The sequence below is a fragment of the Cupressus sempervirens genome, chromosome 6 (assembly GCF_028749045.1).
Source record: "Cupressus sempervirens isolate cs-2001-9-10 chromosome 6, ASM2874904v1, whole genome shotgun sequence".
Lineage (NCBI taxonomy): Eukaryota > Viridiplantae > Streptophyta > Pinopsida > Cupressales > Cupressaceae > Cupressus > Cupressus sempervirens.
The window spans coordinates 206,019,182-206,037,090 of NC_143123.1; the positions used below are offsets into that span (position 1 = coordinate 206,019,182).

The 17,909-nt window shown below is 34.1% G+C and overlaps 1 long non-coding RNA gene across 1 annotated transcript in view; it reads left to right on the forward strand.

Annotated features, from left to right (window-relative positions):
• LOC149551955 (uncharacterized) overlaps positions 1-14,816 on the forward strand; it is a 59,028-nt gene extending 44,212 nt beyond the window's left edge. The window contains exon 2 of the long non-coding RNA XR_016353340.1: positions 14,582-14,816. This is a non-coding gene — a long non-coding RNA (uncharacterized LOC149551955). The remainder of the gene's footprint in view (positions 1-14,581) is intronic.
• The last annotated feature ends 3,093 nt before the right edge of the window (positions 14,817-17,909 follow it).

Genomic DNA, 17,909 nt, shown 5'->3' on the forward strand with positions numbered 1-17,909 from the left:
ATCTATTGTTGGGTAGACCATGGTAGTTTGATAGACATGCAGTACATGATGGACATGCAAACACATACTCTCTGACAAAGGATGGAGTTCGCCACAAATTGAAGCCCATGAAAAAGGAAGGTGAAAAGGTATGTAGCAGTGCTAGGATTTGTCTTGTTGATGAAAGGAAGTTTTTAGATGGCATGAAACATTAGCATATGTGCTATGCTTTGATTCCTAGGAAAGATAAAGAAGGTAGTAGTGAAATACCACTTGAAGTCTCAGATTTACTAGGGGAATTTGGAGATATTATCTCTGATAATGTTCCAGATAGATTGCCACTAGTAAGGCAAATCAGTCATTAGATAGATCTGATTCCAGGAGCTAGTTTTCCTAACAAGGCTGCTCACAAGATGACTCCTGCTGAAACAGAGGAGCTAAATAGAAAGGTTCAGGAGCTGTTGAGGAAGGGCTTGATTCGAGAGAGCTTGAGTCCATGTGCAGTACCTACAGTACTCACACCAAAGAAGGATGGAGAGTGGAGGATGTGTATAGATTCTTGAGCTATAAATAGGATAACCATCAAGTACCAGTTTCCTTTGCCAAGGATGGATGATCTTATGGACTAGTTGAGTAGAGCTCAGTAATCCACAAAGATAGATCTCAAGAGTGGCTATCATCAGATACAGATTCGAGAAGGAGATGAGTGAAAAACAACCTTCAAGACCAAGGAGGGTCTTTATGAGTGGTTAGTCATACCCTTTGGATTGACGAACGCCCGAAGCACCTTCATGCGGCTCATGAATGAGGTACTTAAGAAGTTCTTGGGAAAATTTTTTATTGTCTATTTGGATGATATTTTAATTTTCAGCAAGACTTTGGAAGAACATTTACTACATATTCGTAGTGTCCTTGAAAGGCTAAGGGAAGAGAAACTGTTAATTAATCTAAAGAAGTGTATCTTTGCAAAAAGGGAGTTAGTCTATTTGGGGTTTGTTATATCACCCGAAGGTCTCAAAATGGATCCGGAGAAGGTAAAAGCCATCGTGGAATGGCCTACTCCAAGGTCTGCTACTGAGGTAAGATCATTTTATGGTCTTGTTAATTTTCACATGAAGTTTATTAAAAATTTCAGTGGCATATGTGCACCCCTAACTAATACAATAAGAGGGGATAGAAAAGAGTTCAAATGGACTGCAACAACTACGAGAAGTTTTGAATTGCTAAAGAAGAAGGTAACAGAACAACCTGTGTTGGCACTTCCAGATTTTAGAAAGGTTTTCCAGGTGGATTGTGATGCCAGTGGCAGCACTATTGGGGCTGTATTAAGCCAAGAAGGTAATCCTATTGCATATTTTAGTGAAAAATTGAATGATGCAAAGAAGAAGTATTCTGTTTATGATCAAGAATTCTATGCAATAGTTCAAGCCTTAAAGAAATGGAGGCATTATTTATTACCAAAAGAATTTGTTTTCTATACTGATCATCAGGCATTACAGTACCTAAATAGCCAAGGTAAATTGAATCAGAGGCATATGAAGTGGGTAGAAATCTTGCAGAGTAATACATTTTTGTTGAAGCATAGAAGTGGAAAATCTAGCAGGGTTGCAGATGCACTAAGTAGGAGACAATTGTTGCTTACAATAATGTAGGTTGAAGTAGTTGGGTTTGATGAACTCAAGAATTTGTACGCCGAGGATCCTGATTTTGCTGAAGCATGGAAAGCTTGTAAAGAACCTGTTGCTGTAGATAGAACCAAGTGGTTAGACTATTTGATTCAGGATGGCATGTTGTTCAAGGGTAGTCAATTGTGCATTCCAAGGAGTTCCATGAGGGAAAATCTGATTAAGGAGAAACACAGTGGAGGGATGGCAGGACATTTTCGTCAAGATAAGACCATTGCCATTCTTAGAGAACATTATTTTTGGCCTCAAATTTCACAGGATGTGAAAAAGTTTGTACAGAGTTGCCAGGTTTGTCAAGTTGCCAAGGGGTTTAGTCACAATACTGGCCTATATCAGCCATTGCCTATTCCATCAAGGCCATGGGAGGACATAAGTATGGATTTTTTTCTTGGATTGCCAAGGACACAAAGGGGTAATGACTCAGTATTCGTGGTGGTTGATAGGTTCTCCAAAATGGCACATTTCATTCCATGCCACAAAACTCATGATGCTGTCCATATTGCAGACTTGTTTTTCAAAGAGGTGGTAAGACTACATGGACTTTCAAGGAGTATAGTTTCTGACTAAGATACTAAATTTGTGAGGTATTTTTGGAGGACATTGTGGAAAAAGTTGAGAACAGACTTGAAATTCAGTTCCTCGCATCACCCACAAATTGATGGCCAAACAGAAGTGGTAAAGAGAAGTCTGGGCAATTTGCTGAGATGTTTAGTTGGGGATAAGCCCAAGGGATGGGATTTGATTCTACCACAAGCAGAGTTTTCTTCCAATAACTCTATAAATAGGAGTATTGAAAAATCACCATTCCAAATTGTATATGGGAGTAGCCTAAGGACTGCAGTAGAATTGAGGAAGATAGAGCAAGGGGAGAGGACAAGTGCTGAAGTGGAAGAATTTGCTGAACATATCAAGTGTCTACATGAGGAGGTTCAGACACACATTACCAAGATGAATCAAGAGTATAAATCTAGGGCTGATCAAAGGAGAAGACATAAAGAATTCCAAGTAGGGGATCTAGTCATGGTGCACTTACAAAAAGAAAGATTTCCAGCCGGTACTTACAACAAGCTGAAAATGAAAAAATTTGGCCCTTGCACAGTTTTGAAGAAACATGACTCAGAAAATGCATATGAGGTGGAGCTGTCAGATGTTATTCACATTTCTCCCATTTTCAACATTGCAGATTTAATAGAGTATCATGATGATGGTGCAGATGAGGAGCTAGTGTTAGAGCCATGTCCGATTCCTACTTCTAAGAAGGAGGAGATAGAAGACATTTTAGATCATCGTGTGGGTAGGAGTACCAGAAACAAGCAGTATCAAGAGTATTTTGTCAAATGGAAATTGAAGACATTTTAGATCATCGTGTGGGTAGGAGTACTAGAAACAAGCAGTATCAAGAGTATTTTGTCAAATGGAAAGGACGACCGATCGAGGACTCAACTTGGCTTTCAACAGCTAAGGTTTCCCATTTGGGATTTCCTCTACCATTCATAAAGTGATAGGGTCACTTTTCAATCTACCCTGGGTGTCTGATGTAGGAGCATCCAGAGGTATAAGGGTAATCCTATGTCACTCAAAAAAATGTACTTAGACTTAGTTTCTATTTCATGTGTTTTCATTTTTGGACACCCATTTGGGTCAAATAAAGGTTCCAACTCTCACAGTTCCACTATCAGTGTGCTAGTAAATCTTGAAAAAATAGGAGTATGTAATTGGGCCATCATTTTGGTAAACTGGAAGGTGTGAATTTGCTAGATGAATGTAATTGTGATTTAGAGCATTCCAGAAAAAGAATCAGGTCAAAAGGCCCGACGGTTTGAAAGTTATCACAGTTTTTTAAGTTTTGGAGACCTCCTAAGAATGCTTCAAAGTCAAGTTAGGGGCATTAAATGACCTCAAAAAGGGCCAAAAAATGGAGGACGAGCAAAGCTGGTCCATAACGCTATAGAGCGCTTCGAGAGCTTTCCGAAAATGTAAATGGTTCGTCAATCAGAGCTACGGTTCAAAAGTTATGCCTCCCAAAAGTTCGGTTACCATTTCTGGATTCTTCTAGATTTGTGCCGACTTCTAATGTAGCTTCTGGAGCCTTGTATTTGGTCGGTGGATGCCTACTAGCACCTTCTAGAATGTATTCCTAGTTCTTAACCCTTCGAGGTTTATTTAAGGAGATTCTTGGCATTGTTAAAGGTAGTTCGGAGTGGAGTTTGAGAGGAGGTACTGAAGGAGAAATTATCTTCACATAAATGCTATTGTAAGCCCTTAGGGCATGTTTTGAAGTTTATTTTCTCTGTACTGAATGTACTAGCTTATTTTTCAGTTAATACAATTTTCGTTTTCTGTTGTGTCCATTCTGTTCTTGGGTTGTGTCCCCATCAAGCGGTATCAGAGTGAGAGTTCCTGAGCGTGCGAACAGATCACCGAACGTGAGGCAGTTTGCACCAGGACCTTGAGTTGGGTGAAGTTTGTGAAGAAGTTCTTGATTGTGTAGACAGAGCACCGACTGTGAGGTAGTGTGCACAAAGTTTTTGCATTGCACTAGATTTGTCTTCTGAAGACTTGATTATGGAGAAGAGAAAGAAGAAGATGACTTTTGTGATTGGATGGATTTTGAGGATTCCTAGACTTGAGAGATTTAGAAGGAGAATGCAAGAAGAAATATTTTTGGATTTGAAAAAGAAAGTGAATGAATTAGAAGCTGAGTTATGAAAACGAAGAGCACATTACCAGAAAAGCGACGTTGATAATTATTTGGATGTAGAAAAGAAAGAAGATCTAGTGGAGTATGAGACATGTGGTACAAAAGAAGAGCAAGAGGATGCAAAGAAAATTATTTGCGAACCTAAAGTGGAAGAAGATGAAAGAGAAGAGGAAGGGCATGACGATGACAAGATTTATGAACCTGAGATAGATCAAGATGATTTGAAGATTGCAACAATGGAGGAAAAGTATAGTGCCTTCATTGGAGATCAAGCAAGTGGAGTAGTTACGTGCATTGTTGATGACATAAAAGAGGCAAGCAAAGATGAAGATGTCAAAGAGGTAAATTCTTATGAATCATGTGATGTTGTCTTTGAGGTGAGTTTGACAGATATTGTTGATGGTTTGCATGAGAATCTTGTTCGTGATGTATGGTATGCAAAGGAAGATCGGTATGGTGTTGCTGGATTTATTACAGGTGTGATTAATTCAACAAGATTGGATGAGGATGAGATTTATACTTGGATAGAGTTCATTGCAAAGGAGAAATTTCAGCATCAGATACTTGTTCCATCTATGTGTTGGAGGAAGAGGAAAAAAATCTGTCAACAGTGGCTACTTCATTTTGTGAATCCATATTCACAAAATTTTTCCTACCATGGGAGTCGGATGCAGGAGCATCATGCATCAACAAAAAAAAATGTGGAAGATTTGCATGTTAGTTTTCTTGTCTCTATTGAGGTGGAAGCTTGTGGTGAAGATGAAGATGATTGTATATCTTTCTTTTGGCGTCAAAGTGTGGGACACACTTTTCTATCTACCAAGGGAGTCTGATGCAGGAGCACCTTGCAAAACTTTATTATTAAAAAAAAAAAAAAAAGAGAGAAGAAAAAAAGAGAAAAAAAATAAAAAAAATAAAAAAATTGTGGAGGAAAGAGAAAGTGACGAAAATAGAAGGGAAAATAATAAAAATTGAAAAATGGAGGAAAAAAGGAGAAAAGAGGAATTTCTATTTTCAAAGTGCATGGGTGGCATAAATAGAAAATAATAAAAATAGTTGTCATTCCATTAATCGAGGTGTATAGGTGGCAATTTAGAAGTTTGTGGAAAGTTCCTTGAATCATGTATTTAATATTTGTTGGGTGCTTAGTTGTATTTGGGGTGGGAATTTAATATTTATTTAAAGGTAGTTGTATTTACCTTTTATCCCACATTGGTTGTGTTTGTAATGTCTTGGGTTAGAAGTGCCTATTTAAGCAAGACTTATTATCATTTGTAATCAAGTTTGGAAATAGAAGCTCTTCGAATGTAATCTCTTGTAAGAAGGTTCGAGAAATAGAAGTTCTTGCGTTGTAAGCTCTTCAAATGTAATATCTTCTAATGGATTTCAAGTATTAATGAATGCTTTGTGAAGCATTTTTGTCATCTCTATATCTCCATATTGTTGTATTTTTTGTTGTGAGTTGGTACGGGTGGTGTGGCCCGTCATCACTCAAACTCCACCTTGGAGTTACCTAAAGCCTAGTTGAGTTAGGGTCATATTTAGAGGCATTTTGGAAAAGTTTTGGTTTTGTTACTCAATCTTTAGTTTTTAGAGAGAAGTTTGAAGATTGAAGAAAGGAATGACAAGCTCTTCTCAACTTGTCATTTCACCATAACTTTTTTTTTTGTGAAGGTAGGGTTCTTCACTCTCTTGATCATGTTCTTCATATTGTTCATGCATAAGGCATTGTGTTTTCTTTGTATTGCTTTTATGTATGTTGGGGTTGTTTGGAAGGGATCTTAAATTGTTCTTGGATGTCATTCTTATGGTTTCTTTGAAATTTTTGAGGGGATTTCATGGGGATTGTTTTGACATCACTCACCCTTGGATAGGGAAGAAGTGGCCATGTATGGGGGAAGGGCCTTAGTTGGACCTCAATAGTGTAGAGTCTCCTCTCATGGTGAGAGGAGGGAAAGAGGGCAAGGTGTATGGGCCCTTACTTGTCATCACATACCTTGTATGAAAATTTGAATTCTTGAAGAAGGGAAGGAATGAAAACCCTTGTTATAATAGCCTCAAAAGGGCATTTGTTGAAGAATGAAACTTCTTGAATTTTAGCCCCGAAAGGGCTATGTTAGGGTATGATGATTGACGTTTCCTATTGAGAAAATCCACCTCTCCCCTATTTTGGTTCAATGTTGAACCTATTTTGCAAAACCAGGTTGGGAATGCATGGTTGAATTGTTCATCATATTATGTTGTTTTACCTCCATGTTGGTTCTTGTCTCTCCATGATTCCCTTGATGCATTGAAGATATATGAAAAGAATCCCTTGTGAAGGACCTAGAAGAGAATTCAATTGAATTGTAACATTTTGTAAAAATATATTTAAATTGTGATGTATTTGGAAAAGATGTTGGGTTTTCTTACTGGTTCTTTCTCGATGGAGCCTTGAACTAGGTTGATTAATAGAAGAGAAAAGATTGAGAAACCCCTTGCATTGTATCTTATGTTATTTCAGTTTATGGATATGTGAAATGTGGAATAGATCACATGGTGATGTTCAATTATGCAATGTTTAAGTTGATTCATGTTGAGGAAAGGTAATTGGATGCGTTGAAATTTTCAATTCAATGTTATATGCATTAGGAGAAAGTAAATAATCCTAAATTGAGGAAAATAAATTTGCCACCTTCCTTGATAAACTATGTATGTGGCAAAACCAATTAGACACCAAAAATATATATATATACCTCATTGTATTCAAAAAAAGGATGATGATGCAAAAATATAGATATATATATTTACATACCCCCCTTGTTAAAACTAAACACTTTTGGGAATTCAACAAAAAAGGAAAGAAAACTAAACTTAAAAAAATATAGAGGGGAAACAAAAAAAAAGCACCTACAGGAGCATTTTGCTCTCTGGAATTTGTATTAGAGATAAAAATTTAATTCAGTAAGCAACACATCATATTCTATATTGATTCTTTTAAAAAAAAAAATCTATTTAACAAATCTTTTAAATATAATAATAAATAGCTTTGGTGTTAGCAAGTTCTTTAATATATATATATTCTTTAGCATCCTGTCCATGGACTCCACCAATAAAACTTTTTGCAATAAATTACCTTGAAAGAAATCATGGCAAATGAAGATTTAAATTTGTCTCAAACCCAAATCTTGGATTGCGTGGGGAAGATTGTCATAGTCGTTTGGGGGCCTGAGCCTTCACTCAACCAAACATAAAAACTAGTAACTTCTCCCTCCAGGCTAGCGCAGTGTAGGTGTGATGTGAAGTTGGAGTGTGAGGTCAGCTTTATGATGTGTGCGCCTAGGGAGAATGATGTACCATGTTTTAAAAAAAAAACCTTTATAACTCCACATACCCCCCAAACTTTTCCATTCCTAGTGCACTCAACATGAAGGGTTCTTGCATGTCAGGGAAGAGGGGACAAGTTTGTGCCTGGCAGACTTGGGGGCAGCGCTTAATGTCTTGGAGTCCACCCAAAGCACCTTGGGATGTGGGACAGGGAGGAGGCCAAGTGGCCAAGGGAATATGGAGGTAGGTAGGGTTAGGGTTTTAGGTTCTTAATCAACTTTGGGTATATTAGTTTAGTATTAGTTGGTTTTTTTTTTTTTTTTGTAATGTAATTACTGTGTGTTTAGTTGTTTGAATATGTTCTTATAATTAAATTAATATGCTCAACTTAAATTAGTAGGACATGTTAAATATTGTTAAGTTAGTGTGTTTTGTTTTGAGTTTTGTTATGTAAGATAGTTATAGTATTACTTAGTGTTAGCATTAATTTTAAAGTTTTATGCTATGAGGTGGTAGGTTAGTTAGATTAAAAGTAGGATTTAGTTTAGTGTTACTAAATTAGTTAGTTTTAATTTAGTTACCTCTTTGTTATAGTTGTATTTTATTCTATGTTATTAATTAGTTTTATATAATTGTGAGTCAGTCAGATTAATTTTAATATTGGCATTATTAATGTTGGACTTAAATTTATTATAGTTTTAATTAAAGTTTAATTTAACTTATAGATTTATTTGAATCAATCCTAGTCTTCAATTTTAATTGTAAATGATAGAATAATATAAATTAGATTGTTATGAATACATTGGAGATAATTCTAAATTAAAATGTAGATAGTATAATTGATAATAAAGTTTATCTCTATTGTATGCATATTAAAGGTTAGTTTAGATTTTTGATTAAAGTTTTAAAACATAGTTAACATGGGTTGGATAGTTAAATTTAATTGATCTTTTAGAGTCCTAAATTCTCTTAATGTTAGTATTCTAGTAATTGATAAGTTTTGTTTAGGACAGATTATGGATCGGGATGTAATTATCTTAGAATGAAGTTGAAATTCGTTATTTAATGACATTAAGCCTAAAGTTAAATGATTAAATTTGTAATGTCAGTCAAGTTATTAAGTTAATGGAAGGGACTAGTTAATTAGTTCTTATAAATAGAATTTTTTTTTTTGTTGTGTGTGTTTTGCCCATGTATTTTGGGTATGACAACTTAAAACCCTTGTTGTAGCATTGTCAAAATACATAGGAAACTCACTGATAAGAACCTAGGGCATCATCCACAAACAAGTGCAAGTTATAATAACATCATAGATAGTCATATAATTTTCTACAATAGTCATAGAAATGAAAAACCTATACTAATCAATTTAGACATGTCAATGGAAAAACTTTGATTTCTCTTGATTCTTCACCAAAATTCATAAAATTGATCTTGTTGGAAAGCTAATTCATAGCTTTAAATCATTAAATGGGCTTTAGACTATTAAAATTCCATACATATTGGCCCAAGCTCTGCAACAACAAGAAATTAGAAAAATGGAAACAATCAAAGATTTTATTGGATTTTTCTTAACAAAACTCTTCCAAACTAATCACTACCTCTCTTAGATTTATAAACCTCTTGAAACCTCTATGAAAGTTAAAAATAAATTTCAAACCCCTATTTCCTATTAGGATACCAAAATAACTCATAGGCATAATAAACTTACAAAACTTGTTAAGTAATTTATGCAAGTTTTTGACAACTTTTCACAAACTTATCCAAATGACCCCAAATCACTTGTTTACTCCCTAAACTCACTAAATGAGGCTAAATAAGCCCTGTACACTATCTCCCATCATATTTGGCTCCTTCATCCAGTTTGACCACATCATAGCAATAGTTGACAATATAGGATCAATGACCAATATGCCTTACAATTTGAGTTAAAACTTATTATAATTGGTCCATACGACCTTATTAGACCACATACATGACATAAACAAGAGAACAACTTTAAAGTAGCAATCATGGGGCATGTAATTCACTAGGTTCCCATGTGTGACCCAACATATTCTTTTCTATATTTTATAAAAAGTACATATCCTCCTAAACATAATCAAATGCATTAGAGTATAAAATGTAATTCTCCTTAATTAAACATGAAGACATGTCACTTGTATTTATGATTCTTTAGGAATTGTAGTGGTTACCTATCAAGATGAGCACCTGGATAAAAAGTATTTACATAATTCAAGATTCCTAAGAAGGCATGACCATTTCTTGTCAAAAGGAAATTTTCTTGCTATATTGCATGCCTACATTCTCTACATGAATTATCTACCATTGGTATAAAACCTACATCCATGGCCTTCTAACTAGCTAATTAGTCCATAACTATACTTTGGGCTCGTGATAGAGGATATCATTATAATAAATAATTGAGAGTAACCTATGGAATTCCTTATTCTTTAGTATAGAAAAAAAGATTTTTTGTGGCCTAATTATATTTGGCCAACCTTGGTTCGCCACATCAGTAGTTCTCATAAATTTCCTATTTGGTAAAATGACTTTTTGCATTGGGACTAAGCTAAAAGAGATATCTACTTAAATATTTTCAAAGCTCCCATCCAATGTATTAGCAAATTGTGGATAAGTGATGTTATAGATACATATGAGGAAGATGGATTGGTTTTGGCCATGGTCATAATGAAAAAAATATTTGGAAGAATACTAATTTTAGGAAGACCAAGATGAGTTCCTTTCTCAAATGAATCAAAAGGTGCTCTAGATATGTCCACCTCCTTCCTCACTCTTGTCTTTTAAACACATTGATTGGATCCTGTAAGGAATTTCATTCTATATATTTAGAGACAAAAGCATGTTATTGTTTAGTTGAATAATCAATTATCAACTAACAATTGGTTGATAAATGTAGAAGCACAATTAACCAAGTTATGGAACCACAGACAAATATTTTCTTTGGAGTATAAATATATGAAGGGAATTATTCCGTTCATTTTCACACACCATATCTACATTGAAGATTTCTAATGTACGTGAGAAATCGCAAAGAAGAATTAACCTTACTTTAGGAGAAATAGTGGAAGAAGAGAAAAAGAAAACTATTATATGTTGGATTCATCTATTCTATTTTTGTTAATTGTATTAAAATAATCGAAAATGGGGTGTTTGTGTAGATTATAGGGTTTGAAAAATGAAACTAAAAGATATTATTTTCTACTCCTCTTTATTGATTAGGTTTTAGATAAACTAGTTGATAGTCTTATTGTATCATCTTGAAAAGTAAGCACCCTTGTCAGGTGCTCAGTTTTAGCCCTATTTTAGCATTTATTAGTTCCCATGTTGATTTCACATCTTTCTATCCCTTTTGCATCCTCCAAATCAACATTATTTGTTCAAAACTTGAGAATGACTCTAAGTTACATGCATGCATTTATATTTACCCCTTAATCACAAAATTCATTTCCCTCTTTCATCCCATTTTCATAATTTTAAGATTTGGATGCATTTATGCTTGATTTTCCCTCTTATATTTATGTTTTCCCCTGAACCACTTAATACTTATTGAACCTGTATTGGAATGGGTCGAACCACCTTTGAACTATACATCAAGGTTTTAATTTTGGTGGGTTTCGAGTCTAATGCAAAGTAATTTTGTTTGTCCCACTAAGTCTAGTCGACCTTCACAAATTTAACCTCTGAAATCACCATTAAATAAGGCCTCTCCCCCTCATTTATAAATCCCTCAATTATGTAAGTTATATGGTAAGTGCATTCACATCTACATGCAAAATATCATTCAAGGAGTTCAAGAAAGAATCCATTGATAAAGGCAACCATTATTGAACATTTAAGGCCACCAAGCATACAAGTGCAAGGAATACATCTAGCATGTTAATTTCTTTATCCACCAATTCCACCATGCATCAAGGCATTTTCTTCCATATATCTAGCTTCTTTCCCCCATTGGAAGTCAAACAAAGAAGTTTTCTATCAAGGAAGGAGATCTACATTCACCCATTTAAGTCTTCTTCCTCTCTTTCTTACTCACTCCAACATTGTGGAAAATTACAACATTCATCATTCAAGGGTTTGGTTCATGATTTTATATTGGGTTCTTGTGGAGTCCAAGCTATTGCATCAACACTTGTGATTATCTCCAAAGTGACATTGAATCATTGAGGTATAAGGTAATTTATGTTTCAGATCAAGATTATATTTCCTCATACAGTTTCAATTACATTTCAAGGTTAATTCTTGTACATGGGCTTGATTAGGTAGTTTAGAAATGTCCATTGTATTAGATTGGAATGCTTCAATGCTTGTAGGAGGGAAGGAAAAAAGACCATGTGGAGATATATGTACTTTGATGGCCTACTAGACTATGTTAATAGCTAGGAGAGGGGAGTTGAGGTTCATCAACACTTGATAGAAACTGATAGGCCACATGCTCTATCTCCTCCCACCCCATCTAAATTAGCAGCCAACATCAACTTTCTATTTTAAGGTAGTCTCTATGCTATGCACTTCCCTCTAAAGAAAGTTAATGTTATCCTAAATAAATGAACTAAATAAATCCCCTTCACAAAAAAAAATCCTGCTCTCTTCTGTATAAGCACAAGTTTCAGAGTGCAGATACAACTATAGATCCAAGAAGCCAATTTGAAGTCCTTTCCAAATTCACCTTTTTATTTTTTATTTTTATAGCATCATGTATAGGTTGAATTTTTTGACTTATACCTAGGTATAGTTTGAACCTATTTTGATCCAAACCCCCTTTTGACCTATATCTGGAGTTTTGTAACTTTCATGGTCTAAAAATCAAGGTTTTGAGGCCGTGGATCTAGAATAGGTCTAGATTTTGACAACTTTTTGATAGGTTATTGTAGATCTAATTTTTTATCCTCTACTAAGTCTCAAGGTGAGTTTATTATCTTCATTTCCCTTTTAGCACTGATTTTCATAGATCATTTTAAAAAAATCATGTACAATTCCTTTTGTTAAGGAAATGAAGACCAAACTTGAAACCTTAGATAGTGAATATCAAAATTTAACATCTAATCTTGTGCTAATTAGATTTCCTTTGATCCAAGGTTTTGGATCTTTATTTAGTAACCTATAATTTGGTGAGTGATCTATCTTAGTATTTCTCACCATTTTATATGTTTTTATTTATCCTTTTAAGATGATTTTATGGTTACAATTGAGTCTAGATAAAGGAAATACTATATTCACTTCCCCATAAAAATATATACCTACAAAGTCTTACCTTTTCGATTATGCAATGGCCCAAAACTTTCTAATGAGCTATTCTTGCAAGATTTGTGGATTTGACTAATACCTGAATAGAATCATGCATGTACAATTTTAGAATCCATGAAAATATATTTGAGGAAGCCTTAAAATATTTTAGCCAAGTATTATAATGATTAAATATTCAAACATTCTGCTTCAAGTAATTTTGTGTGAAATTTTAAGCAAGCCTCAGATTGTTTTTTATCCAAAAATATATCTAACAAACCCTTAACATGTTCCTACGCATAGAAAATAGGGAAATGGTAGAGTAAAAGGGGATTTACTTTGTCAAACACCTATTTAGGAATCAACCTTGAAAGTGTAATGAAATTTCATAAAGTATGTAGAAAGATAAATGCTTGATTCACCTTGCATAGGCCTTCATGGGCAGATGTAGAAATCACTCAAGACCTATGAAGAATTTGAGTGTTCTTGAAATCAAGGAGTTGACCTTGGAATGTAGAACATAAATCAAGGATTCCCTTAAAAATATATGGATCTATGAACACCACTCCACTCCTATATATTTAGTGTAAATATGGTTGATAATTGGTTGCAATGAAGGAGAAATGTATGTTGATGGAAGGGAAAATATTATTTCTTGATTGAGATTTATTCTACTTGGACATCATGTGAGAGAAACCTTCTTCAATGGAGAAGATTTTCTTGGAAGTTACTTGAATGAGCCAAAGAAACTAAATATTGGATGTATGCCTTTAAATCTTGAATTCAAACACTTTAATTCTTTATTTCTCTTGATCTCTTGATTTCACTTTATAATGAATTCTTGAGCATGGTAATGGATCATGAATGTATAGTAGTGGATGTCTAAATAAGGAGAGATAATGTTTTTACATACCTCATTCACCATTTTGGGATTAAAAAATAAGTTAGTTCAATCAAATGATCTAATTTCCCACTAACACCCCAATATAGGGCCCCGTGCCAAATTTGGGTCAAAACGTGCACATGGAGCATACAATTTCAAATGGTATGTACTTAGGGGAATTAACCCAAATTCAAACTTAGTGTTGGGATGATGAAAAAGATGTGGAAAAAGAAGAATCAAATTACTAGGATGAAACATAATGGAAACTATATCTTGAGATCACCAAAATGGGGCCTAATAGAGCATCCAACTATGGGTGCTAACTCTTTAGGATGGCACAACTAGAATACTTGTCCTTTATCTATGATGACTAATTCACATGGGATGTTGTTTATTGTTGATTTCTGATTTCGATAATGTTGGTAATTAATTATAACCCAATTCTAATATGTGATCACTCCTCTATAAAAATCATGAAGTCTTGAAATGGGAGAATTTTCATTGTTATATAGGTGTTCTCCTCATGGAAAGTGCATGACATAGGCATACTAAATCAACATTTTTACCATTATTAGAGAGATGTATTTTCTCTCTTTTTCATTCTTATGGGGGGTTACTTAATTGTGTATACATGATGCATGCAGTCATAAGGGGTTATCATAGAGTCCTCCATGCATTATCTTGTTCATTTTATTTGTTTCTTTTGGAGAGGAGTTTTCTTTTAACGAGACATTCTTCTTTTCTTTAGTTTGTAAGAGATTGAATTTCCATTGTGCATAGGTATCTAATATGGACTAGTTGCTGAGAAAAATCTATCCAGCTAATACAAATGAATGAGTGAAGACATTCATAATTACAATGCCCCATCTCCATACATCACATGGTAATATGAGTGCTTGAAGGATGAGAAATTAGACAAAGATTTTAGTCCATTTCATATGATGGGCCCAAATGTCTACTACACAATGTAATTTGAAAATCTTATCCAATCTATCATAATTTTAAATTCTTACAAGCCTCCATTTTTTTTTTGTCATTCAAAAGATAATCGCATGAGCAATATGCTTCTTTGAATTTTCCAAAAAATGGGTTGGCTATTTTGGTATGTATTTAATGGCATATTGAGATTATGGCTTACAAGTTAGTGTGGTTAAAGTTTGTTATTTTCCAAGGCTAAAAGATTTTGGAGGAGGTTGGGATGGGCAAGCATTTTATTTAGGGAATGTTTACAACTGTGTATTTGATTTATGTACTGTTCATTTTGTTGACCTTGGGTAGTGTGTTTGACTTTTTCAATTGCAAAAATCACTTGTACCATTGATGTACAAGTAATCAATTTAAAGAAAAAAAAAAATTGATTTGTGCAAGGGAATAAAATTAAAAAATTTCTTTATGTTAGTAAGAAAAATTATCCTGCAACAATAAATAAGCAAATTAACTCCAAATGTCTAGAAAGGAAGAATAAAACATAGTATCAATGGGATAGATTATTATTCTATTGATAATCCTTCTTTGAATTGAGAGTTACAACTCCCTCTTAGAAGATATTCAATGAATTTAAATGAATGGATATTCCTTTAACCAGAAGATACAAAGGCATACTAACACCCACCCATAAACATGGAATGAATGTGGTTATCAGATTTATAAACTAAACAAAGAGGGAAAGACCAACAAATGACCCCAAGATCGCTTATTAAGCCTTCCACATTACAAAGGAGATGAGAGTAGCTAAAAGGCTTACTCTACAAATTATGAGATTGAGAACTAACTAATTCACAAACACGTATGTACATGACATGATAATACATAGTTGTATTCAAAATAGGAAAAAAAAGACCACACGATCAATTTTTCAACCAAAAAATAAGTTTTCAGACCTCAAGATGACATAAATATACTCCTCTTTGTTCCAAAAACATACAAAATAACCACAATATTTTTTTAATCTCTGCCATTACGATCAAGTTCCAGAAATGAAAATAAATTTCTCTATTTCCCTCTATGTTACAATTACATTCAAAAAATATTCCTACTCCCTATAGTCTCAAGACTTCTAGTAAAAAGAAGAACCCCTACTTCTTAAAAATATTCCAATAAATAATCATCCCCGTGTCTTTTTCGGTTTTTCCCTTCTTAATTGAATCTTGGAATTATATTTTTTCTTCACCCGTTATGTTCTTAGAATATGATATACTTATTAATTTTAAAGTTTATAAGGATATATCTTAACATATTTAAATGGTGTTTGAACAAGTAACATTTAAATATGTTAAATCAAAATAAAATATTCCTTTTGTTGGGTGGACTAAGAAATACTTCTGGCACTATAATTGGGTCATGTTGTAGGGGGAATATTTATTTATTCCATTGTTGGATCGAGCTCATTTTTGGATATGCTTTCCCAAACCTAGTTTTCCACATTCGGTCCAGGATGATTGGAAAACTATTCACTCAGTCAAAAGATATTTTCCACTGGGTTCAGGTCTATATGACTTATAAAATCAGAATTGATAAAATAAAGTAAAGACACCTTGGCCAATAACAAGATCAACAATGTGCCAAATATTATCCTTTTAATCATGACACAATTTTTCTGTGTAATCTAATAGATTTTTTCTATAATTCTTGTGAGCTTATTTGAATGGGTCAAATTCGTAAATGCTTTGTAGAGACTTTATAGCATATGAGAAAATTCTAAAGAGCAATTCAGTGAGGCTTTTGATGACCATTCCAAGTATTTATTCTTCCTACCATTTGGAATAAGGGAGGTATCAATTGATTGCAATCCTTTGTGTGTTTTATTAGTGTTAATATCCTCTAGTAATAATATACAACATTATTTGTTCTTTGTGTAGGCCTGAGTACGTTGACTTGACTACTTACAAAATATCTTGAATCTTCTCATGAGCATGAATTGGCTCATGTTTTTGGTTTTTCATTTCCCATAGCAAGAGAAATGGATGAAAATTCAACTTGAGGGCCACCAAGTTTATTAGTCACTTTAACCTATCCACCATCTAAGGTATGCTATCAATGTTTAGTTTCTTAATCACTTGGAATTTGAATTTTGAAATGATGAACTTGACTAGAGCTTTGAACTCTGAACTGTTGAATTCTGATTCTAGACCTATACTTTGAACCTACGAACTCAAATTGCTGAACTTGAACTTTGAACTTGAGCTTTGGGTTTGTGAATCTGCATTTCAAACCTTCAAACTTTGAATGTTGAAAATTTGAAACCAAGTCCACACTTTGAACTTTGAATTGTTGGTTTGAGGTTTAAATTCAATATCTCTAGTTGATAATATCCCAAGAATAACTTCACAAAGACATTGTTAGCAAAAATCTTTATGTCATGAGAATGTTCAGGGAATTTTCTCCATGGGGTCTAGTTTTCAAATTTTAAAACTTTGGTGTTGAATGCATGCTAGTAGTTGGCTTTCACTAGGGACATGGACTGCAAGGGACATAAAGAATCCAACAATCTCTGATATAAGACTAGTGTCTACCCAAGGGGAGCAGAGTCACTATTGTTGGTACCAACTAGTAACACACAAAGGGATTCATAAAGTGACACGTGTTTTTTACACAAAAACTCTCGATGTGAGGATAAAAACCATGGTGGGGATAATATACCCACTTGCCCTTATAATGCATGTAAAGGGGTACCTGATTAAAAGCTACAAGTGCTTCTTATGGAAGAAAATCCTATTAGGAATGCCTATAACCTGTTAGGGTTACAAAATCTTTATTATAACTACTTGGTTAGAGGATTTACATGTCTCCTTCTGAGAGACACCTTGTTAGAGGATTTTACAATATGCTTCATGTTGCCAACTTTTAGTTTTTCCCCTTTGGATTTTTAGTTGTTAGTATTCTTTAGGATATTGTTCAAGGTTTCTTGTCCTAGTAGCCACTTAGTAACTCACTTCTCATCAAATCCCTTAGGCTCCCACCTTGTATCTTTCCTAGGTATCCTTTTCTTTACCATTCCCTTTCCCTCTATGTAGGTTTCTTGCTATTCTATTGCATTTAGGATTTAGGTGATTTAGGTTTGGTTGGGATAATTTTTCAGCATCTTCCTGATGAGAGGTGAGTTCTCCTT